The sequence below is a fragment of the Ananas comosus genome, linkage group 11 (genome assembly GCF_001540865.1).
Source record: "Ananas comosus cultivar F153 linkage group 11, ASM154086v1, whole genome shotgun sequence".
NCBI lineage: Eukaryota > Viridiplantae > Streptophyta > Magnoliopsida > Poales > Bromeliaceae > Ananas > Ananas comosus.
Window position 1 is genome coordinate 5,696,376 of NC_033631.1, and position 24,480 is coordinate 5,720,855.

A 24,480-nucleotide genomic window follows, 5' to 3' on the forward strand; every position below is an offset into this window, starting at 1 on the left:
GGGATCGGTCCCCGAGAGCTAGGCTGCGCGCAGAGTATTCTGCCCAGCCCAATACGCGTACGGGGACCGGTCTCTCCCACCAGGGATCGGTCCCCGAGAGCTCAAAAGCTGCAACTTGCAGATTTTCTATTCTCTAGCTCTCGAAGATCCCCTATAATGCACTTTTGCTCTTTTTAACGCCTTCGGCCTTACCGAAGCGTACCAATCTCGTATTTGGTCATTTGACTAAAGTTCGATATTTATATATCGAAATTTCGGTATATTACATTAGCTCACTTCCAAGCCAAAGTAAAGTGTTATTGTTATTTATGCATATATATATAGTGGTAGGTTATGAATGATAATATGAATGCATGAATCATATTATGCTAAGTGGATATTACCTACCATTGGAATATGTATGTTGATATATTGTGGATTATGTTAGATAAATATGCATGTTGACATATTGTAGCATATGCTAGATTTATGTAAATGTAAACTTGGGTCGATAACTCTAGGTTGCTTAGAGAATTCGACATTGGAAAGCAAGAATATGTAAATTACAATCCTAGGTGTGAACAACTAGGATGACGGGTAGATTGAAAGTGTTATTAAATATAGGTTGGACATGAACCTAGTGTCATTGAACATAGATGGAACAAGTGAACCTAGAATCGAGATCTAGGTGGAAATGACATAGAACCTAGCGTGGTTGAACCTAGGTTATGATATGTACTGACACTTAGTGTGCTTGAACCTAAGTTGTGGATTATAGTGGTAGAGGGACCACTAGGATGTAAATGGTTTAGACCTAGAAAGGACGACAACATAGGGTAAGTGCTAAAACCTTAAGCCTTGGAAGTGGATTTCAGAATCCCTAGGACAAGTGGCTGCAAGTGCAGTGGTCGAATGCAAGCGAATCAGAACTGCGGGTATTTTGGTTCTCCTTGCCCGACAGTGATTCAACCGGTATGTTGATTTTCCTCGCCTGGCAAGTGAAATGGTAAAAGAGAATCATAACTGCGGGTATGTTGGTTCTCCTCGCCCGACAGTGATTCAACGAGTATGTTGGTTCTCCTCGCCCGGTATGCCATAAGCTTGAGCTTGAGCTACTTGTGGTCCGGGGTTTGACGGTTTTCCTTACCCCGCGGTAGACCTATAGTCGAGTGGATTTAGGGCTGAGGTGCTTGTGAGACGTCCTTCACCTCAAGCCCGATTTTATACGGTATTCCACGGATGATTAACTCGAGGCCGAGTCGGGTGGATAGCTTGATTAAGGTAGATGAAACCTTAAGAGCAAGTGGTAAATGGTATGGATCTAAGGTAGAAGGAACCTTAGAAGCTAGTGGATATAAGAAGTGGATAGTGAGATAGAAAGTAGAATCAGGAGATCTACTTATGTATTGTTGCATAATTTGCATATTGCATGTCTTGAGGCATACGCATGTATTTAATATTTGCATAAATTATCTGTAGATATCTATTGGACTAACATAGTTGCAGTGCCTCCTTTAGACCTGGTGGGTCGAGTTTTTTCCTTGGGTCGCCGTACCCATTGGGAACTATGGACATAGTTCCCACCCCACGTTATTTTGGGGGATTTCAAGTTCGCACGCAAGCGGCGCGGCAGTGCGAGGAAAGAGCGTAGCTCCGTAGATAGCGCCCTACCACCGAGACCAGAGGTAGCAGTACCCTAAGTCGGCTTAGCTAGGGGTATAGAAAAGAATGGAACAAACTTGTAGTAAATTTGTAGTAACTGATTGTATTTGGAAGTTGAATGTAGAATTTAAAGGTAAAGTGTAAAATGCATGTGAGCTGAATGCTTGTAATAGTTTAGCATTTATGTTTTTCTGATATCTTCCTTATGCAATCTGTGCTTAAATACTGTTCCTGATTGGAACCTCGTGTATTGTATGGATTGTGACGCCTAGGACGTACAGGGGAGACTCTATACGTTCGGTGGTCTATTGGCGTGCCCGAATCCGACTAAATAGGTAGAGCTCGGGGGGTGACATTATATTTTCTCATTCTCTCAAAGGCAAGCTTTAAATTTGACCAGTGATCCACCTGTGATTTGGATTTTATGACAATGTCGTCGATATAAACTTTTAACATCTTGCCGATCAAATCGTGAAAAATAAAATTCATTGCTCTCTGGTAAGTAGCTTCGGCATTCTTTAAGCCGAACGGCATTACTACCCATTCAAAGGTCCCGATAGACCCTGGGCATCTAAAAGCCGGTTTAGCTACATCTTCCTCAGCAATATAAATTTGGTTATAACCGGCATGTCCGTCCATAAAAGATTGTATCTCATGCCCAGCTGCCGAATCTACCAACATATCGGCTATTGGCATTGGATATTCATCTTTAGGCGTAGCTAAATTCAAGTTTCTAAAATCAATGCAAACCCTAAATTTATCATTCTTTTTTCATACTATAACTATATTGGACACCTAATCAACATAACAGGCCGCTCTAATAAAACCGGCCTTTAACAAATTTTCAATTTCATTCTTAATTTGAAGTACAATACTTGGCTCAAATCTACGAGCCGGTTGTTTGTAAGGCTTATATCCTTTTTTAATAGGAAGCCTATGTTCTACTATTTCTCGACTCAAACCTGGCATTTCTTCATAACTCCAGGCGAAGCGGTCCATGTATTCTGCTAGCAATTCTTTCAGCTTTTCCTATTGTTGAGCCGAAAGCTTAGCACTGATGTAGGTCGGCCGCTTGTCCTCGTTGGATCCCAAGTTTACCTCTATTAATGGATCTTGGGTCTCTAGCTTCTTGTCGCCGACTTTGATAGGTGATTCATCCATATTTAGTTCAGCTGTCCACCTCCTCAGTTCACCAGCTGCTTCCTTATCGGCCTTAACGTCCGATTTCATTAACAAGTCATTCTCGGCTGACTCGGCCGCCTTGATAAGTGCAATCTTATCGGCCTGACTGGCCGAATTACTCCTATAGCCGTCTTCATCGGTCGGTTCATTCTATCGAAGCTTCTCTAAAGCTTCGGTTCCTGATCCTTGGTGTTCCATTTTAACCAACTTGGTGGCTCTTCGGCTGCCACCATAGCTTCCTTATCTTTTATGAGAATTAATTGTACTCCCCCTTCGGTTACTCATACAAAAGAAATCTAATCGGGATCAGTATCGGCCCAATTGATATGGCTGATTCCTTCTGTATTAATGTCCACCATTTGGGGCCGTCCCTCGGCCCGAATTTCTTCCACTTTGTTTCCTACCCACTGGAATAGCTTCCCATGGAGTGTTAAGGGTACACACTCATTTGCATGGATCCAGTCATGCCCGAGTAGTAAATTGTAGTGACTATCTGCATCCACTACAAAAAATACTGTTCGTAAAGTTTTAGATCCTACCGTGATCTCGGTTGTGAGCACTCCCTTAACTTGTTGACCGCTACCAGTAAAGTCGGTCATGATCGTATCGGTAGGCTTTAATTCGTCTTCACTCTTGCCCAGTTTTTTGAATAAAGAACTGGGCAAGACGTTTACCATCGCTCCGCCATCCACCATCACTCAGCCTACTAGCCGTCCTTCTATTAAGGCCCGTATGAATAGAGGCCTCACAAATCTTATTTGCATGATCGATGGTTTTTTGAAAACCATCAAATCGACTGGTTTGGCATCCTCCAACTGCAGTTGGGCTACTGTGAGCCCATCTTCTTCATACTCCATTTCCTCGTACTCTGTATACTCTGCTTTGAACGATTGAGGAAGAGTGTATACCATGTTCACATCGGCTGAACTTTCATCAGCTGATTTTTTTTGTATCTTCTGTTTCTTCTCTTCGGACTCCTTTGCCGGATCGGCTGAAGAGTCACTTTCCATTCACGCCTCTCTTTCCTTTGGAGGCCATCTGTCGCGCTTAATTATTATCTCAATAGAGGCTATCTTCTCCTCTAACTCTTTTCGAGTTAACTTCTCCTCAGGTTTGGCCGGGATTGGACGTTCTATCTTCGATTTTAACCAAGAAACGGGTGACGAACCGCCCACTTCATGATCATTCCGCATCGGTCGAAAGGGATTTTATGGTTCATTAGGTCATCTCCATACGTTCAATCTTATCCCTTTTGCTTCTTCATAATGTTGTCTTGCTTCGGCTTGCAACCTTTGCTGCCGACGCTTCTGAGTTTTTGTTAACATCGGCCCTTGCCATTTGGCCGATGGTTTTACTTCGTGACATTGATCAATCGACACATTTGCTGGTATCTTTACTATCCTGAGATGATTTCTCAAGATCTCTCTTCTTTCCCATGGTCTCGGCCAAGGTTGTATGCCGAGTTCATTGACTAATCTCCAACCGATGAATTCTATATCCCCCTCGGTCATCCCCTCAAATTGCGGTTCAGGTCTCGGCCTGGCTTGATGTTGCCAGTTTGGCCGATATCCTCGAAATCTTTGTTTTGAGCCGAATGGTTTCTCTGTATAACTCCATCGGCTGTTGCGTTCTTCTCTTCTACTGTTGTAGTAATCATTCAAGACTTTTTGCATTAATAAGTCTTTTTTGTTTTTCACCGAGTCAACTTCTGGCTCGGATTCGTTGGAGGCTTCATCCGAGCCATCCTCTGACTTGTCTTCTGCCTCGGGAATTTCCTCCTATTCCTCCGGGAACGCCATGAATTCTCTCCATTCATTGTGCGTCCTTTTCTCATGGATGATCGCTTCCCAATCCTTTCTGGTCATTTTGGCTTTGCACCTTATGCAAAGCCGAAGCGTTCTCTTAGTATAGGCAATGCTTCCATCAGTCTTCTTATCCGCGATTGCCTTTCCTTTGATGTCCACCATATTGACCTGCGATGGAAACGGATTCTTGTCAATCTCCATACTTTTATTTTCTTGGTTGGCAAATATGAGCCGACCTTCATTTATTTCTTTTTGTATCTGCCTTTTAAAGGCAGTGCATTCATTTATTCTATGGCTCCATGAATGGTGCCATTTTCAGTATCTTCTCATTTTCAATTCCTCTCCAGGAGGTATAGTTTGACCCTCCTGCAGCTGAATTCACCGATCTTTTAGCAACCGATCGAAAATTAAATCGGTTTTAGAAGCATCAAATGAATAAGTGTATGCTGATATTCGTGCTTTTGCCTCGCTTGATTTGGCAGGCTTTAACAGAGCACATTTATATGGCTGACGATTTTTCATCATCTCTGCCACATATTTTGGCTTCATCAGCCGAATCCTCTGTTTCTTCTGATGTATTCGACTCCTCTTGAGCCGAAGATTCTTCAAGGAAAGAGATATTCTTCTCTTTTCCTTTACTCCAATCTTTGTTTCGGCTCCATTTGGGCCGATCTTCATTATTTTCTTTTTGAAATTGCTCATACTGAGCAATTCGAATTCCCAAATCAGAAAGATTTGAAAAATATTTGTCTTCAAAATGATCTTTAATTTTGAATTGTAAGCCATTAAATGCCATCTTGGCAAACTCTGATTCCGGCATTCTTACAAAACAACGGCTCCTTGCCGTCTTGAATCGGTTCAAGTACTCTTCAACCGATTCTTCTACTTTTTGCTTAAACTAAGCTACATCAGCAACCGAAAGTTCTGGTTCTGATCTATAAAATTATTCATGAAATTTTCTTTCTGATTAGTCCCAATCTCGGACAGAATTAGCTGGTAAACTCGTATACCAAGTGAAAGCTGTCTTGGTTAACGAGGTATTAAATAATCTAAGTTTTAAGAATGGATCTGCAGCAGCTTCTAGGCATTGTGCCGTAAACCGCGCAACATGTTCGACCGTATTTTCGGTCTCATCACCAGAAAATTTATCAAATTTCGGCATTTTCTAATTTGCCGGATAGGGATGTCCTGTATCTATATTTGCAGGATAAGGAGATCTAAACACAGGCCGCATTGCCGGCCTTGCGCCAACTCTGAAAGTATTTCGGATGACTTCTTCAATCTGAGTGTATATTTCATTGTTGTTCCTCTGTAAAGGAACTAGTACCTATGCTTGTACTGGATTCGGTCCTAGTGGTAGTCCGAAGTTCTGCACAATAAGGTTAACCCCTTGTATATTCGGAGCCTACCCCCCAGCCCTAGCCCCTACGTTTTGGGGCTGATATGCTGCTACTGGTGGAGGAGATGGTAATCCCCAGGCTATTTCTGGTTATTGACCGACGTTAACAATAGCCGGCCTATAGACCGCTTGGAAAGGTGCCCCCTGGTGTTGGGGTTGACCGCCTGCCGGTGTTACCGGATTTTGTAACACCGGTGTAACTACAGGCCCTTGCAAACCTGTTACAGGTTGTTCATTACGAGTCAATAATTGCCCTATTCGGGCAATATTCTCATTAGAGGCCATGATTGCGGCCAGTACTGCATCTAAACGTGCAGTACTTCTATGACTATTTTGGTCCAGTACTTGTAGGACCCGTGTCATTTGTCCAAGTACTTGAGCCAAACTAGACTCTTGTTGGTCAGATTGACCACTAGTCTCACATTCAACTAGCAAGACTGCTTGGCGTTCGCGAGCATTATCTGAATTACTAGGTTGAACGCTCCCAGAATTTCTAGGAACAACCCTATTGCGCTAATTAATGGCATTATCATTAGCCATAATTTCAATAAGAATGTAGATTTACCTAAACTGAGGTCCCACCGTGTCACGCCCCGGGACCGGCGAAGGCCCTCCCGGTAGCGCGCCCAGACCCGCCATATGTCTACACATATAAGGCATCTACAACAAAAGCGGAAGTAAAGCAAGAAGTAGAACAATTAGCATAGCGATAGGTAATGATACCAGAGCGAGTAAAGTTCTATCATCTAAATCAGAGTAAAAGAAACATAACTAAACAATAAAAGTCGCCATAAGGTAGTACAGTACTATCTCCTCAAAAAGAAAAACAAGATCCAAAAGAAGGGTGGTCTCTATACATAAACGGGTACAACTCACAACCTCTCACAAAATAAAACCACGAGAGGTAGACCACCTATCAAATCGTCCTCGAAGGAAGCTAGCTCGAAGCAACTCCCTTCCCGCGGTCCCTAGCCTCTCCCGGCGTGGAAGGCTCTGAAAGAAAACATAAAACAGAGGGCATGAGAACTATAATTTATAGTTCCCAGTGGGCAATTACTGACCTCAGCTCATTGCACCACTAGGCCCAAAAGAGAAGGGTAAGTCAAAAGCAATAACGAGTAATTTGCATCTATGAAAGCATAATGAAAATGCTAAAATATTACTTGCAATTAAACATGGCATTCATGTAATGCACAATGATCTTGTCATAAAGAATATGTCTCTACTTAGCCATAAATAATATCATGGTTTGCTTAAATGAAATTATGAGGATTATCCCTTATCATAGCAACATTGTTTATATGAATGCAATTAAACACTGCCTCCTAGCATACTACATATATGTATGTATACCCAAAGTCCAAACCTATGCTAGAAGCAAGTCCGAGTAATCCAACTACCACTCTCTATTTAGTAGTGATTATAACAAACTCATCCCGTGTCGATTTCCATTTCCAATTAGGGACCTACCAAGGGTAGTCCAGCTTGCGCCGCCTAAGTGCCTGTGGTAGCCCAACATCCCTACTCTTGGAATGTGTCTGTCCCACTCGACCCGTAGATTCCACTACCGCACGAGCGACATAAGTCGCGTATGGCTAATCCGGAGTCCGCTTGTAGGACGACCCTCACAAGCATTTGGCGATGAGCACAAATGGCAAACAAGCAGGTCACTGTCTCAAATCTCTATCACATGCTCTACATGGGAGTGCACAGGACATCCACAAGGCATCTAGCCATGTCTCTAAGTGAGTGTCCCAACGCTCACTGCTTAGTGCTCTTTATGACACTTAAGTCATCACAACAGAACTCGAGGCCAAATCTATTCTATGTTTCAATTTAAACATTAATACCCAATGTTACCATGACCGGTGGCCCAAGCCTCCTAATGCCATGTCGCCAATTCTAAATATCTAACGTCTCCATCCTCTCTCTAGCTTTAACCTTCAATGTCACAATTGGCCTATAGGTTAAAAAAAATGCATGAAAACAACAGATCATTCCATCAGAAAAATCATGTGTCCCAATCATAACGATAGAATGCTAAGTCTCACCATGCATGCACTCTACCAATAGGGGTCTAAAATTTCACTTTACAATATATGACATGTTAAGCATTCCAAAATTCATATTAAATACATTAACATGAAATCATTGGAATTTCTACTTTACGGAAACATTTTGCCAAATATGAGCATTTCTCATATCATAGTTAGGTCAAAAACCCACCGGAGAAACCGTCGCGTGCTTCCTTCGATTCGCCGAATGGAGTTGTCCACGAGGCCTCAAAGATACCTAAAAGTGATCAGCGAAAGAAGATACACAAGCATTACGAGCAACGTCTAGGCTCGAACACATAACAATCACAAGAATATGGCAAAAAACTCCACTTAGGGAGTAGAAATTTCTCACTCAAGCTCCAAAAGAAGCTAGATCCTTCCAATCTAACCCAAAGGAGGGTTTCTAATCCAAAAAATCTAGCCTCAAAAGCCTAGATCAAAAAGCCCCAAAATTCAACTAAATCTCATTTCTAGGGTTTCATCTCCCAAAAAATCACCAAAACAGGAATCTATTTAGGAAAACTCTTACTAACCCTTTGGAAGCTTCAATCCAACTCAAAAATGCCTAGGTCGAAGTTGCACCACTAAACTCCAAAGGCAAGCTCCATCCAACCAAAAGGGAGAAGAAAGGTGAGATGAAAAGCTCCAAGTCCTCTACAAGCTCTTCTTCTCCTTCTTCCTTCTTCCACTCTCTCTTCTACTCTTAGAAGCAAAAGAAATGGTGAAGTGAGGAAGGGAAGAAGGGGAGATGTGGCCATATAAGCCTTCTCTTGTAACAAAATCATGTGAGCCCTCAAAAATTCAATATTGCATTAGCCGGTCTGGCATTTTTCGCCCAGAGGACCGGCTTCCCCAGCAGACCGGTCTCTCGCTTCGAACCTGAGAACAACGTTCGGGAACCGTCTCTCCCTCGTGGGACGGTCTCTCTCTGCGGGAAGCGCGCTCGGGACGGTCTCGCCGCCAGGAAACCGTTGCCTCAGCTGCCGCAACACTGCTCATCGTGGGGGACCGGTCTCTCCTTCCAGGGACCGGTTCCCGAGAGTAAAAACTCTCAGGACTTATCCAGGAATTCCAGTTTTTCGAACTTTTAGGCGAAAAACATTCTACACCTCACCAAGTGTGGAAAAGCTCGAAATACATCAAACACTCGAACCTCGCAATTTGCAAAGGTCCAGTTGCTACATTCACCCCTGCCTAAAAGGTAGTTCGTCCGCGAACTCGAAATACAAAACCTCAAGCCTCCATCTGAAAAGATGGGATAGCGCTCCCGCAGCGCGCTTTCCAGCTCCCAAGTGGCCTCGCGCTCGTCGTGGTTGCTCCAAAGCACCTTCAAGTAAGGAATTTCTCGGTTCCGCAATCTTTTCACCTCGCGAGCCAAAATCCTCAAGGGTTGCTCTTCAAAGCTCAAATCATCCCTCAGCTCCATAGGCGTAGCATCCAACACGTGAGCCGGGTCGTGGATGTACTTCCGAAGGACCGATACATGAAACACATTGTGTACACCCAATAGGTTTGGCGGTAGAGCGAGTCGATACGCTACCGGGCCTACACGCTCCAAAACCTCAAACAGTCCAATGAATCGGGGGCTCAACTTACCCCGGATTCCAAATCGTCTAATCCCTCGAGTCGGCGAGACCTTCAAAAAGACATGATCTCCAATCTGAAATTCCAAGTCTCGTCGACGCCGATCAGCATAACTTTTCTGCCTACTCTGGGCCGTCAATAGTCGCTCTCGAGCAATGCGAACCTTGTCCTCTGCTTCCTGGAGCACATCAGGGCCTAAAGCCAATCTCTCGCCAACTTCACCCCAATGGAGTGGCGATCTACATTTCCGTCCATAGAGTGCCTCGAACGGTGCCATCTTGATGCTTGCTTGATAACTGTTGTTATAAGCAAACTCTGCCATCGGTAGATGCTGCGTCCATCCTCCTTGGAAGTCAATCACGCAAGCTCGAAGCATGTCCTCGAGAATCTGTATAGTACGCTCCGACTGCCCGTCACTCTGGGGGTGGAAAGTAGTGCTGAAATCCAAGCGCGTACCCAAAGCATCCTGTAAGCTCTTCCAAAAGTGAGATACAAAACGGGGGTCTCGATCTAAAACGATAGAAGTAGGTACCCCGTGCAATCGCACAATCTCGTCCAAATAAACCTGTGCGAGTCTCTCACCAGTCCAAATAGTGTGGATAGGTATGAAATGTGCCGATTTCGTCAATCTATCCACGATCACCCAAATAGCATCATGCCCGGCCTGTGAGTGAGGCAATCCCATCACGAAGTCAATAGTGATCTTTTCCCACTTCCACACTGGAATCGGTAGGCTCTGCAGCTTTCCCGCAGGAACTCGGTGCTCAGCCTTCACCCGTTGGCAGGTTAAACATCTAGCAACGAACTCACCAACATCCTTTTTCATCCCGGGCCACCAATAAAGTAACTTCAAGTCCTTATACATCTTGGTGCCTCCCGGATGTACAGCATACGGTGCTCGGTGTGCTTCTTGAAGAATATCCTCTTTAATGCCCAAATCCGCCGGTACACAAAGTCGTCCGCGGAAACGCATCAATCCATCACCGTCTAGAGTGAAGTCACCGGTGCAACCATCAACCATCTTAGCTCGAATCTTTTGCAACTCCGAGTCGGAAGCTTGCTTTTCTTTAATCCTTTCCAAAAGTGTAGGTTGCACCACTAAAGTCATCAGTCTCAAAGGTGTATCAGGAGCCACCACCTCCAACTCCAACCGCTTCATCTGCTCGATCAACGGCGGTTGAGTAACCACAAGCATCGCTAAGTTCTCAGTCGATTTCCTACTTAGCGCATCCGCCACCACGTTAGCCTTGCCCGGGTGGTAAAGTATCGTCAAATCATAATCCTTGAATAGCTCCAACCATCTGCGCTGCCTCAAGTTCAACTCCTTCTGAGTGAATAGATACTTTAAGCTTTTGTGATCCGTATATACTTCGCATCGCTCGGCATAGAGGTAATGGCGCCATAGCTTCAATGCAAAGATCACGGCAGCCAACTCCAAGTCATGGGTAGGATAGTTCCTCTCATAATCCTTCAACTGGCAAGATGCATAAGCGATCACTTTCCCGTCCTGCATCAAAACACAACCCAATCCATTAAAGGAAGCATCACTATAAATCACATACCCTGCTCCAGCAGTCGGCAAGGTAAGGATCGGGGCAGTCGTCAATCGCTGCTTCAACTCTTGGAAGCTCCTTTCACACGCATCATTCCAAATAAACTTGGTGCCCTTATGCGTGAGTCTCGTGAGGGGAGTAGATAACTTTGCAAATCCCTCAACGAACCGTCGATAGTAGCCGGCCAAACCAAGAAAGCTCCGAATCTCCGTGACACTCGTCGGCCTTGGCCAATCCTTGATAGCCTCAATTTTTCTCGGGTCCACGGCGATGCCTGATCCTGAAATCACATAGCCCAAAAACGCCACCTCTCTAAGCCAAAATTCACACTTTTTCAACTTGGCATAGAGCTTCTCTTCCCGAAGCACTTGAAGTACAAGTCTCAAGTGTTCCTCGTGATCCGCGTCCGGGAATACACTAAGATGTCGTCGATGAACACCACGACAAACCGGTCTATGTAAGGCTTGAAAACACGGTTCATTAAATCCATAAAAACTGCTGGGGCATTAGTAAGCCCAAACGGCATAACGGTAAACTCATAATATCCATACCGTGTTTTAAAAGCCGTCTTCGACACATCCTCAGGCTTGATCTTCAACTGGTGATATCCCGACTGCAAGTCGATCTTGGAATATACACAAGATCCCTGGAGCTGATCAAATAGATCATCAATTCTCGGTAATGGATATTTGTTCTTAATCGTGACTCTGTTAAGTTCACGATAGTCCACGCACAAGCGAAGTGATCCATCCTTCTTCTTAACAAACAAGACCGGTGCTCCCCAAGGTGACACACTCGGTCGCACAAAACCCTTATCCAGAAGATCCTGCAACTATGCCTTCAGTTCCTTCAACTCTGCCGGTGCCATCCTATAGGGTGCCTTTGAGATCGGGGTAGTCCCGGGGACGAGATCTACCACAAACTCAATCTCCCTATCAGGGGGCATGCCTGGAAGCTCCGCTGGAAACACATCTCCAAACTCCCGCACTATGGGGATATCCTCAATCCTAGGGGCGTCATCCACACCCCGCAACACAACAGTAGCCAAGTAGGCTACGCAACCTCTACTAATCAACTGCCTAGCTCGAGAGGAGCTAATCGTCATCGCAAACAGCGAACTCTGGCATCCTCGATACACAACCTCCGCCTACCCCGGCTCTCTAAATGTCACCGTTCGATTCTTACAATCGATGGTGGCAAAGTACTTGGTCAGCCAATCCATGCCCAACACAACGTCAAACTCCCCGAGTTTATGCAAAGCTAGCAAGTCCACGGGCATGATCCAATCTCCAATCCTAACAGGGCAACTGGGGCAAAACTCCCGAATGTCTAAAGAGTGATCGGGTACAACAACTCGTCCAGGATGTAACAAGGATACAAGTGGGATGCCATGCAACTCGGCAAACAGCCGGTCTATGAATGAATGCAATGCACCGGTATCAAATAAAGCTCTAACTCGAATACCATGAAGTAAAATGATACCTGCGACCACATTCTCGGCTGGCGTCGCCTCCTCAGTCTGGGCTGCGTACATACGCCCGCTCGGGGCCTGTCGTGACCCCTCCGTCTGCCGCTGGACAGGTGGCCGACCGGCCTGGTGATGCGCAGAAGATGTCCCCTGGCTGGGACCTGGCGAAGCTGGTGCAGATGTCGAAGATGGCGCTGGCAATGGACTCCTCGGGCAGTCCGACTGGAAGTGGCCCTTCTGGCCACACAAGATGCACCTGCCCCGGCTGCGTGAACACTGCCGCGGATAATGAGGACCGCCATAAATCATGCAGCGGGGAGCCTGACGACGATCGGGTCCTCCTCGCTGAGTAGACTGGCCACGTCCTCGTGACTGGCTCCGGCTCCTGGGGTGTCTCGGCGGCCTCCGTGAGTGCGTCTGGCTCGCACCCTCAGCCGCGGGCCTCTTTCCCTTGCCCTTGTCTAGGGCCTCGCGTCGCTCCTGAAGATCTGCCGCTCCTGCCTCCACAATCAAGGCTCGATCCACAACCTCCCGGTAGGTCTGGAGGTTGGAAGACTGCACCAACCGGAAGATAGAAGGCCGCAAACCGCGCTCAAAGATGCGGGCCTTGTCCTCGTCGTCCCTCACAACAAACGGTACACAGTGTAGTATCCGGGAGAACTCCCTTTCGTACTCAGCCACTGGCCGCTCATCCTGACGCAAGCTGCGCAAGTCCTGCTCCATCTTTCTCTTGACGCTGGTAGGAAAGTGGTGCGCCAGTAGAAGTTCCTTGAATCGTGTCCAAGTAATCGCCGCCAAGTCGGTGTTGGGGTTGTCCTGGATATCCAACCACCAACGGTAGGCCTCGCCGTCCAGAAAGTGAGTGGCGAGCCAAACTCTGTCCCGCTCCTCCACAAAGGTGTCTCGAAACAGCTTCTCCATGTGCAGCAACCACTTCTCAACAATCCAGTGGTCGACGTTCTCGCCATCAAACGTCCTCGGGCTGCACCTCCTGAACTCGCTGAGGCGCTCCATAAGCCGATCCCGCTCGGCTCCCTCGGCCATCACGGGGAATGCTGCCCCTGTCACCGGTCTCTGAACAGGTAGTGCCGCAGCCACCTCCTCCCGAGGTGCGGTCGCCGGTGCCGCACGTGAAGAACTGGGCGCGGGGGACTGCGCCCTCGGTGCGACGTCCACCACGGGTGCTGGCGGTGTGGGACCCTGGGTCTCCCTCGAAGCTGCCGCCTGCTGAAGTAGGAGGTCCTCAAGATGCTTCATCCGCGCCTCCTGCCGCTGAGCCACCTCAGCCTGTCGCTGCGCCGCTGCCGTCTGCTGCGCCAACAGATCAGTGAGAACCGCAAGCTGGGCCCTCAAGTCACGGACCTCACTAGATCCGGAAGTAGCGGAGGTCTCGACCTCCTCGGGGTGTGCCGCATCATCCGCCCCGGCAGACTGGGAGCGTGTAATCGGCATCGTCACTACAAAACATAAAAGCGCAAGTTAGTAACCCACGCTATCGCATCCCCGCTCAAATAGATAAAACCCCAAATCATGCGAAAGTAAGGAAGTGTCCTTCACTACTAACTCCCGATGTTACGTTGTCGGCCGCCAACGTAACCCTCCGCGGAGTTAGAAGCCATACACTCCGATCAAACTCTAACTTTTTAGAGTTGTCATAAACCCAATCAAAATACTTTCGCTCACAAGTCAATTAGACCTCGTCTCTCACGAGCCTAATTCCTATAGTCCAACCGGCCTAAGGTTCGCTAGGTCCACTAAGACTCAACCCTAGGCTCTGATACCAAATTAATCTGTCACGCCCCGGGACCGGCGGAGGCCCTCCCGGTAGCGTGCCCAGACCCGCCATATGTCTACACATATAAGGCGTCTACAATAAAGCGGAAGTAAAAGCAAGAAATAGAACAAATAGAACAGTAACAACTAATGATATCAGAGCGAGCAAAGTTCTATCATATAAACCAGAGTAAAGGAAATATACCAAGACGAAGAAAGTAAAACATAAGGTGATACAAAACTAACTCCTCAAAAGAAATACCAAGATCCAAAAGAAAGGTGGTCTCTATACATATACGGGTACAACTCTCAACCTCTCACAAAATAAAACATCGAGAGGTAGACCACCTAAACTCGTCTCTCGCTGAAGGGCTAACTCGAAGCGACGCCCTTCCCACGGTCCCTAGCCTCTCCCGGCGTGGAAGGCTCTGAAAGAAAACATAAAACAGAGGGCGTGAGAACTATAATTTATAGTTCCCAGTGGGCAATTACTGACCTCAGCTCATTGCACCACTAGGTCCAAAAGAGAAGGGTAAGTCAAAAGCAATAACGAGTAATTTGCATCTATGAAAGCATAATGAAAATGCTAAAATATTACTTGCAATTAAACATGGCATTCATGTAATGCACAATGATCTTGTCATGAAGAATATGTCTCTACTTAGCCATAAATAATATCATGGTTTGCTTAAATGAAATTATGAGGATTATCCCTTATCATAGCAACATTGTTTATATGAATGCAATTAAACACTGCCTCCTAGCATACTACATGTATGTATGTATACCCAAAGTCCAAACCTATGCTAGAAGCAAGTCCGAGTAATCCAACTACCACTCTCTATTTAGTAGTGATTATAACAAACTGATCCCATGTCGCGTAGGCTAACTCCGGAGTGCCGGCTTGTAGGGAGCGACCCTCACAAGCATGTGCGAATGAGCACAAATGGCAAACAAGCAAGGTCACTGTCTCAAATACTCTATCCACATGTCTCTAACATGGCGAGGTCACTAGCATCCCAATGATCTAGCCCAATGTCTCTAAGTGATGTCCCAACGCTCACTTGGTTAGTGCCTCTTTATGACACTTAAGCATCACAACAGATCGAGCCCAAATCTTATTCTATGTTTCAATTAAAACATTAATACCAATGATTACCATAACCCGGGCCCAATGCCTCTTTATGACATTGTCCCAATTCTCAAATAGTCTAAGTTCTCCAGCCCTCTCTAGGCTTCTAACATTCCTAATGTCACAATTGACCTATAGGTTAAATGCATGAAAGCAAGATTCATTTCCATCAGAGGAATCATGGTTCCCAATCATAACTAGAATGCTAAGTCTCACATGCATGCACTCTACCACATAGGGGTCTAAAATTTCACTATATATAATATATGCATGTTAAGCATTCCAAAATTCATATTAAATACATTTAACATGGAAATGCATGAATTTCTACTTTACGAAACATATTTTGCCAAATATGAGCATTTCTCATATCATAGGCTAGATCAAACCCACCGAACCGTCGCGTGCTCCTTCGATTCGCCGAACGGAGTTGTCCACGAGCCTCAAGATACCCTAAAAGTGATCAGCGAAGAGATACACAAGCATTACGAGCAACTCTAGGCTCGAACAATAACAATCACAAGAATAGGGCAAAAACTCACCTAGGGAGTAGAAATTCTCACTCAAGCTCCAAAAGAAGGCTAGGATCCTTCCAATCTAACCCAAAGGAGGGTTCTAATCCAAAAAATCTAGCCTCAAAAGCCCTAGATCAAAAAGCCCCAAAATCAACCCTAAATCTCATTTCTAGGGTTTCATCTCCCAAAAATCACCAAAACAGGAATCTATAGGAAGAAACATCTTACTAACCCTTTGGAAGCTTCAATCCAAGCTCAAAATGCCCTAGGGTCGAAGTTTGGTCCACCACTAAACTCCAAAGGCAAGCTCCAATCCACCAAAAGGGAGAAGAAAGGGTGGAGATGAAGCTCCAAGTCCTCTACAAGCTCTTCTTCTCCTTCCTTCTCCTTCCTCTCCCACTCTCTCTCTCTCTAGAAGCAAAAGAAATGGTGAAGTGAGGAAGGGAAGAAGGAGATGTGGCCATATAAGCCTTCTCTTGTAACAAAATCATGTGAGGCCCCTCAAAAATTCAATATTGCATTAGCCCGGTCTGGGCATTTTTCGCCCAGAGGGACCGGTCTCTCCCCAGCAGGGACCGGTCTCTCGCTGCGAACCTGGAGAACCAACGTTCGGGAACCGGTCTCTCCCTGCGTGGGACCGGTCTCTCTCTGCGAAGGCGCGCTCGGGGACCGGTCTCGCCCGCCAGGGACCGGTTGCCTCAGGGCTGCCGCAACACTGCTCACTGGGGGACCGGTCTCTCCTTCCAGGGACCGGTTCCCGAGAGTAAAAACTCTCAGGACTTATCCAGAATTCCAGTTTTCGAACTTTTTAGGTCGAAAAACATTCTACAACCCTCCACCAAGTGTGGAAAAGCTCGAAATACATCCAAACACTCGAACCTCGCAATTTGCAAAGGTCCAGTGTGCTACATTCACCCCTCCTAAAAGGGAGTTTCGTCCGCGAAACTCGAAATGACAAATACCTCAAGCCTCCATCTGAAAAAGATGGGGATAGCGCTCCCGCAGCGCGCTTTCCAGCTCCCAAGTGGCCTCGCGCTCGTCGTGGTTGCTCCAAAGCACCTTCAAGTAAGGAATTTCTCGGTTCCGCAATCTTTTCACCTCGCGAGCCAAAATCCTCAAGGGTTGCTCTTCAAAGCTCAAATCATCCCTCAGCTCCATAGGCGTAGCATCCAACACGTGAGCCGGGTCGTGGATGTACTTCCGAAGGACCGATACATGAAACACATTGTGTACACCCAATAGGTTTGGCGGTAGAGCGAGTCGATACGCTACCGGGCCTACCTGGCTCCAAAACACCTCAAACGAGTCCAATTGGATCGCGGGCTAACTTACCCCGATTTCCAAAGGTCCTAAATCCGTCGAGCGGCGAGACCTTCAAAAAGACATGATCTCCAATCTGAAATCCAAGTCTCGTCGAGCCGATCAGCATAACTTTTCGCCTACTCTGGCCGTGCAATAGTCGCTCTCGAGCAATGCGACTTCGTCTCTGCTTCCTTGGAGTCAACATCAGGGCCTAAGCCAATCGTCGCGCCAAACTTCACGCCAATGGAGTGGGCGATCTACATTTCCGTCCACTAGGTGTCCCTCGAACGTGCCATCTTGATGCTTGCTTGATAACGTTGTTATAAGCAAACTCTGCCATTCGGTGAGATGCTGCCGTCCATCCTCCTTGAAGTCAATCACGCAAGTCGAAGCATGTCTCGAGAATCTGTATAGTACGCTCGACTGCCCGTCACTCTGGGGTGGAAGTGAGTGCTTGAATCCAAGCGCTACCCAAAGCATCCTGTAAGCTTTCCAAAGTGAGATTACAAGAACGGAGGTCTCGATCTAAAACGTATAGAAGTAGGTACCCCGTGCAATCGCACAATCTTGCTCCAAATAAAACCTGTGCGAGTCTCTCACGACGTCCAAAATAGTGTGGATAGGTCATGAAATGTCCGATTTCGTCAAATCTATCACGATCACCCAAATAGCATCTGCCGGCCTGTTGCAGTGAGGCAATCCCAATCACGAAATCAGATAGTGATCTCTTCCCACTTCCACACTTGAAGTCGGTAGGGCTTGCCAGCTTTCCCGCAGGAACCGGTGTCAGCCTTTCACCCGTGGAAGGGATTAAACAGTCTAGCAGACGAACTCAACCAACATCCTTATTTTATCCCGGGCCACAATAAAGTAACTTCAAGTCCTGTATACATCTTGGTGCCTCCCGGTGTACAGGCTACGTGTGCTCGGTGTTGCTTCTGAAGGAATATTCTGCTTTAATGCCCAAATCCGCGCTACACAAAGTCGTCCGTCCGCGGAAACGCATCAATCCATCACCGTCTAGCAGTGAAAGTTCACCGGTGCAACATCAAACCATTCTTAGCTTCGAATCTTTTTGCAACTCCGAGTCGGAAGCTTGCTTATCTTTAATCCTTTCAAAAGTGTGGTTGCACCCTAAGTAATCAGTCTCAAAGGTGATTATCAGGAGCCACCACCTCAACTCAACCGCTTTCATCTGCTCGATCAGCGGCTGGTTGTAAGTTTAACCACAACGCATCGGCTAAGTCTCAGGCGATTCCTACTTAGCGCATCCGCCACCACGTTAGCCTTGCCGGGTGTTAAAGTATCGTCAAATCAATAATCCATTGATATAGCTCCAACCATCTGCTGCCGCTGCCTTCAAGTTCAACTCCTTCTGGTGAATAGATTACTTTAAGCTTTTTGTGATCCGTATATACTTCGCACTCGGCCGCATGAGGTAATGGCCGCCATAGCCTTTAATGCAAAAAGATCACGGCAGCAATCCAAGTCATGTTAGGATAGTTCCGTCTCGTAATCCTTCAAACGTGGCAAGATGCATAAGAAACAATAAAACGATCACTTTCTCCCGTTCCTGCATCAAAACACAATTCCAATCCATTAAACGGAAGCATCACTATTAAATCCACATAACCCTGCTCCTTAGGCAGTCGCTAAGTAAGGATCGGGTGACAGTCCGTCATATCGCTGTTCAACTCTTGGAGCTCCTCTATCACACGCATGGTCATTCAAATAATACTTGGTGCCCTTATGCGTGAGTTCGTGAGGGGAGTAGATAACTTTGAATCCCTTCACGAACCTGTCGATAGTGCCGGCCAAACCAAGAAAGCTGCCGAATCTCACGTGACACTCGTCGGCCTTGGCCAATCTTGATAGCCGTCAAATTTTCTCGGGGGTCACGCCGATTCCTGATCTGAAATCACATAGCCCAAAAACGCCACCTCTCTTAAGCCAAAATTACACTTTTTCACCTTGGCATAGAGCTTCTCTTCCGAAGCACGTGAAGACAAGTCTCAAGTGTCTCGTGAAATCCGCGTCTCGGAAATACACATAAGATGTCTAGTCGATGAAACCACGACAGCGGTCATATGTAAGGCTTGAAAAACACGGTTTCATTAAATCCATTAACAAACCTTGCCTGGAGGCATGAGTAAGCCCAAACGGAACTAACGTAAACTATAATATCCATACCGATTGTTTTAAGAAGCGTCTTCGACACATACCTCAGGCTTTGATCTAATTCAACTGGTGTATCCAGACTGCAAGTCGATTTGGAATATACACAAGCATCCCTGGAGCTTGATCAAATTAGCATCATCACATTCTCCTGGTAATGGATATTTGTTCTTAATCGTGACTCCTGGTCTAAGTTCACGGATAGTCACGCACAAGCGAAGTGGATTCCATCCCTTCTTCTTAACAAACAAGGACCGCGTGCTCCCCAAGGTCACACTTCGGTCGCACAAAACCCTATCCAGAAGATCCTGCAACTATGCCTTTCAGTCTCCTCAACTCTGCGGTGCCATCCTATTAGGTGCCTTGAGATCGGGGTAGGTCCGGGGACGAGATCGCTACCACAAACTCAATCTCCTATCAGGGGGCATGCCTCTGGAGCTCCGCTGAAACACATCTCCAAACCCCGCACTGATTGGGATATATCCTCAATCCTAGGGGCGTCATCACACCCGAACACAACAGTAGCCAAGTTAGGGCTACGCAACCGTCTACTAATAACCTGTGCCCTAGCTCGAGAGAGGCTAATCGTCATCGCAAACAGCGAACTCTGCATCCCTCGATACACAACCTCCGCCTACCCGGCTCTTAAATGTCCCGTCTCGAATTCTTACAATCGATGGTGCAAGTACTTGGTCAGCCAATCCTGCCAACACAACGTCAAACTCCCCGGAGTTTATGCAAAGCTGAGCAAGTCCCGAACGGGCATTGATCATCTCCATCCTAATCAGGGCAACTTGGTGCAAAAACTCCGAATGTCTAAAGATGATCGGGTGTACAAACAAACTCGTCACAGGATGTAACAAGGATACAAGTGGAGATGCCATGCACTCGGCAAACAGCGGTTCTAATGACTGAATGCAATGCACCGGTATCAAATAAAGCTCTAACTCGAATACCATTAAGTAAATGATACCTGCCGACCCACATTCTGGCTGGCGTTCGCCTCCTGAGTCTGGCGCTGCGTACATACGCCGCTCGGGGCCCTGTCGGTGACCGCTCCCTCTGCCGCTGGACAGGTTGCGGCGACGGCCCTGGTGGATGCGCCAGAAGATGTCCCCTTGGCTGGCGACCTGGCCGAAGCTGGTGCAATGTCGAGATGGCGCTGGCAATGGATTCTCGGGCAGTCCGACTGGAAGTGCCCTTCTAGCGCCACACAGATGCACTGCCCTCGGCTGCCGTGAACACATTGCGCCGAGATAATGAGGACCGCCATAAATCATGCCCAGCGGGGGCCTGACGACTGATCCGGGGTCCTCCTCGCTGAGGTAGACTGGCACGTCCTCGTGACTGGCTCCGGTCCTGGGGCTGTCTCGTGCGGCCTCCGTGCGTGCGTGCTGGCTCAGCACCCTCAGCGCGGGCCTCTTTCCCTTTTGCCCCTTGTCTAGGGCCTCGCGTCGCTCCTGGAAGATCTGCGGCGCTCCTGCCTCCACAATCAAGGCTCGATCCACAAACTCCCGTAGGTCTGGAGGTTGGAAGACATGCACCAACCGAAGATAAAGGCCGCAAACCGCGCTCAAAGATGCGGGGCCTTGTCCTCGTCGTTCCCTCACACAACCGGTACACAGATGTCGTATCCGGGGGAACTCCTTTCGTACTCAGCCACTGGCCGCTCATCCTGAAAAACGACCAAAGCTGCGCAAGTCGACTGCTCCAATCATTTCTCTTTGACCGACTGTAGGAAAGTGCGTGCGCAGTTAGAAGTTCTTGAATCGTGTCCAAGGTAATCGCCGCCAATCGGTGTTGGGGTTGTCATGGATATCAACCACCAAACATAGCCTCGCCGTACAGAAATCGAGTGCGAGCCGAAACTCTTATCCCTCTCCTTGACGAAGGATCTCGAAAGCTTCTCATGTGCCAGCAAGCCAACTTCTCGACCAATCCAGTGGCGACGTTTTTCGCCTATCCAAACGTTCTCGGGCTGCACTCCGAACTCACTGGAGGCGATCTTATTGCAGCCGATCCGCTCGGCTTCCCTCGGCCATCACGGGAAAATGCCGCCCCGTCACTGGTCTCTTGAATAGTAGTGATAGCAGCACCTCCTTCCCGAGGTGCGGTCGCGGGCGCACGTGTGAAGAACTGGGCGCGGGGACTGCGCCCTCGAGTGTCACGAGTCCCACCATGGGTGCTGGCGGTATGTAGGGCCTGATCATCCTGCGAAGCTGCCGCCTTCTGCAGTAGGAGGTCCTCAAGATGCTCGATCCGCGCTCCTGCCTGCAGCTACTCAGGCCCTGTCGCGTGCGCCGTACTGTTGCTGCGCCAACAGATCAGTGAGAACCGCAAACTGGGGGCCTTTTTCCAAAAAAAGTCACGGGACCTACACTAGGATCCGGAGTGAGCGGAGGTCTCGACCTCCTCGGGTTGTGCCGCATCATGCCGCCCCAGCAGACTGGGAGCGTGTTCAACCGGCATCGTCCTACAAAACCATAAAAGCGCAAGTTAATAACCCACGCTATCGCATGCCCGCTCAAAACGATAAAAACCCAATCATGGCGAAGTAAGGAAGTGTCCTTCACTCCTAACTCCGATTGTTACGTTGTCGGTCGCCCGTAACCCTCGCGAAGTTAGAAGCCATACACTCCGATCAAACTCTAAACTTTTTAGAATTATTTCATCAAACCCAATCAAAATACTTTCAGCTCACAAAGTTCAATAGACCCTCGTCTTCACGAGGACCTATTCCTATAGTCCGACCGAGCCCTAAGGTTTACTAGGTCTCTAAGATCAACCCTAGGGCCTCTGATACCAAACTAATCTGTCACGCCCGGGACCGCGCGAAGGCCCTCCTTAGCGCGCCCAAACCCGCCATATGTCCTACACCATATAAGGCCGTCTACAACAGAAGTGAAAGTAAAGCAAGCAAGGTGAGAACAATTAGCATGCGATAGGTAATGATATAAGATGCGAAGTAAGTTCTTATCATCCTAAACCAGAGTAAAGAGAAACATAACTAACAATAAAAGTCGCCATATAGGTATACAATACCTATCTCCTCAAAAGAAAAACAAAGATCCAAAGAAATGTCGTCTCTATACATACACGGGTTACAACTACAACCTCTCACATAAATAAAACCACGAGAGGTAGACCACCTTCAATCGGTCCTCGAAGAAGCTAGCTCGAAGAACTCCCTTTCCGCGGTCCCTAGCCTCTCCGACGTGAAAGGCTTCTGAATAGAAACATAAAACAGAGGGCATGAGAACTTAATTTATAGTCCAGTTGGCATTATGTACCTCAGCTCATTGCACCACTAGGTCAAGAGAAGGGGAAGTCAAAAGCACATAACGAGTAATTTGCATCTATGAAAGCAATAATGAAAATGCTAAAATTTACTTGCCAATTAAACATGGCGATTTCATGTAAGCACAGATGATCTTGTCATAAAAGATATTGTCTCTCCTTAGCATAAATAATATTCATGGTTTGCCTTAATGAAATTATAGGATTATCCCTTATCATAGGCCACTATTGTTTATATGAATGCATTAAACACTGCCTACCTAGCATACTACTAATATGTATGTATACCCAAAGTTCCAACCTATGCTAGAAGTAAGTCCGAAGTTAATCCAAACTACCACTCTCTATTAGAGTGACATTATAACAAACTGAGATCCATGTCGCGTACGGCTACTCCGGAGTGCCGCTGTAGGAGCGACTCACAAGCCATGTGCGAATGAGCACAAATGCAAACAAGCAAGGTCACTGTCTCAAATACTCCTATCCCATGTCTCTACATGGCGAGGTCCTAGCATCACCAATGATGCTAGCCAAGTCTCTTAAGTGATGTCCAACTGCTCTCACTTGAGTTAGTGCCTCTTTTAATGACACTTAACGCATACAACAGATACGAGCCCAAATCTTATTTATGCTTTCATTAAAACATTACTACCAATGTTACCATTAACCGGGCCCAATTGCTCTTTATGACATTCTGTCCAATTCTCAAATAGTCTAAGCTCTCCAGCCCGTCTCTACTTTCTAACATTCCTAAATGTCACAATTAGACCTATAGGTTAATGCCATGAAAGAAGATCATTCCATCAGAGGAATCTATGGTTTCCCAATCATAACTAGAATGCTAAGGTCTCACATGCATGCACTCTCCAGCAATAGGGGTCTAAAATTTCACTATATATAATATATGCATGTTAAGCCATTCCAAATTCATATTTAAATTACATTTACATGGGAAATGCATGAATTCTACTTTACGAAAATATTTTGCCAAAAATATGAGCATTTCTCATATCAAGGCCTAGATCAAACCACCGAACCGTCGCGTGCTCCTTCGATTCGCCGAACGAGTTGTCCACCGAGCCTCAAGATACCCTAAAAGTTGATCAGCGAAGAGAATACACAAAGCATTACGGAGCAACTTCTAGGCTCGAAACAATAACAATCACAACGATAGGGCAATAACTCACTTGAGGGAAGTAGACAATTCTCCACTCAAGACTCCAAAAGAAGGCCAGATCCTTTCAATTATCCAAAGGAGGCGTTCATAATCCAAAAAATCTAAGCCTCAAAACCCTAGATCAAAAAGCCACCAAATCAACCCTAAATCCATCTTCTAGGGGTTTCACTCTCCCAACAATCACCAAAACAGCAATTTCTATAGGACAGAACAGTTACTACTTTGAAGCTTCAATCCAGCCTTCAAATGCCCTAGATCGCGAAGTTTGGTCCACCACTAAGCTCAAAGGCAATGCTCATCCACCAAAAGGAGAAGAAAGGGTGGAGATGAGCTCCAGTTCCTCTTACAAGCCCTTCTTTCCTTCCTTCTACTTCCCTCTCCACTCTCTCTCTCTCTAGAAGCAAAAGAAATGGTGAGTGA

At 46.7% G+C, this 24,480-nt stretch overlaps 1 pseudogene; it reads right to left on the reverse strand.

Annotated features, from left to right (window-relative positions):
• Positions 4,602-20,859, reverse strand: LOC109717102 (annotated as a pseudogene).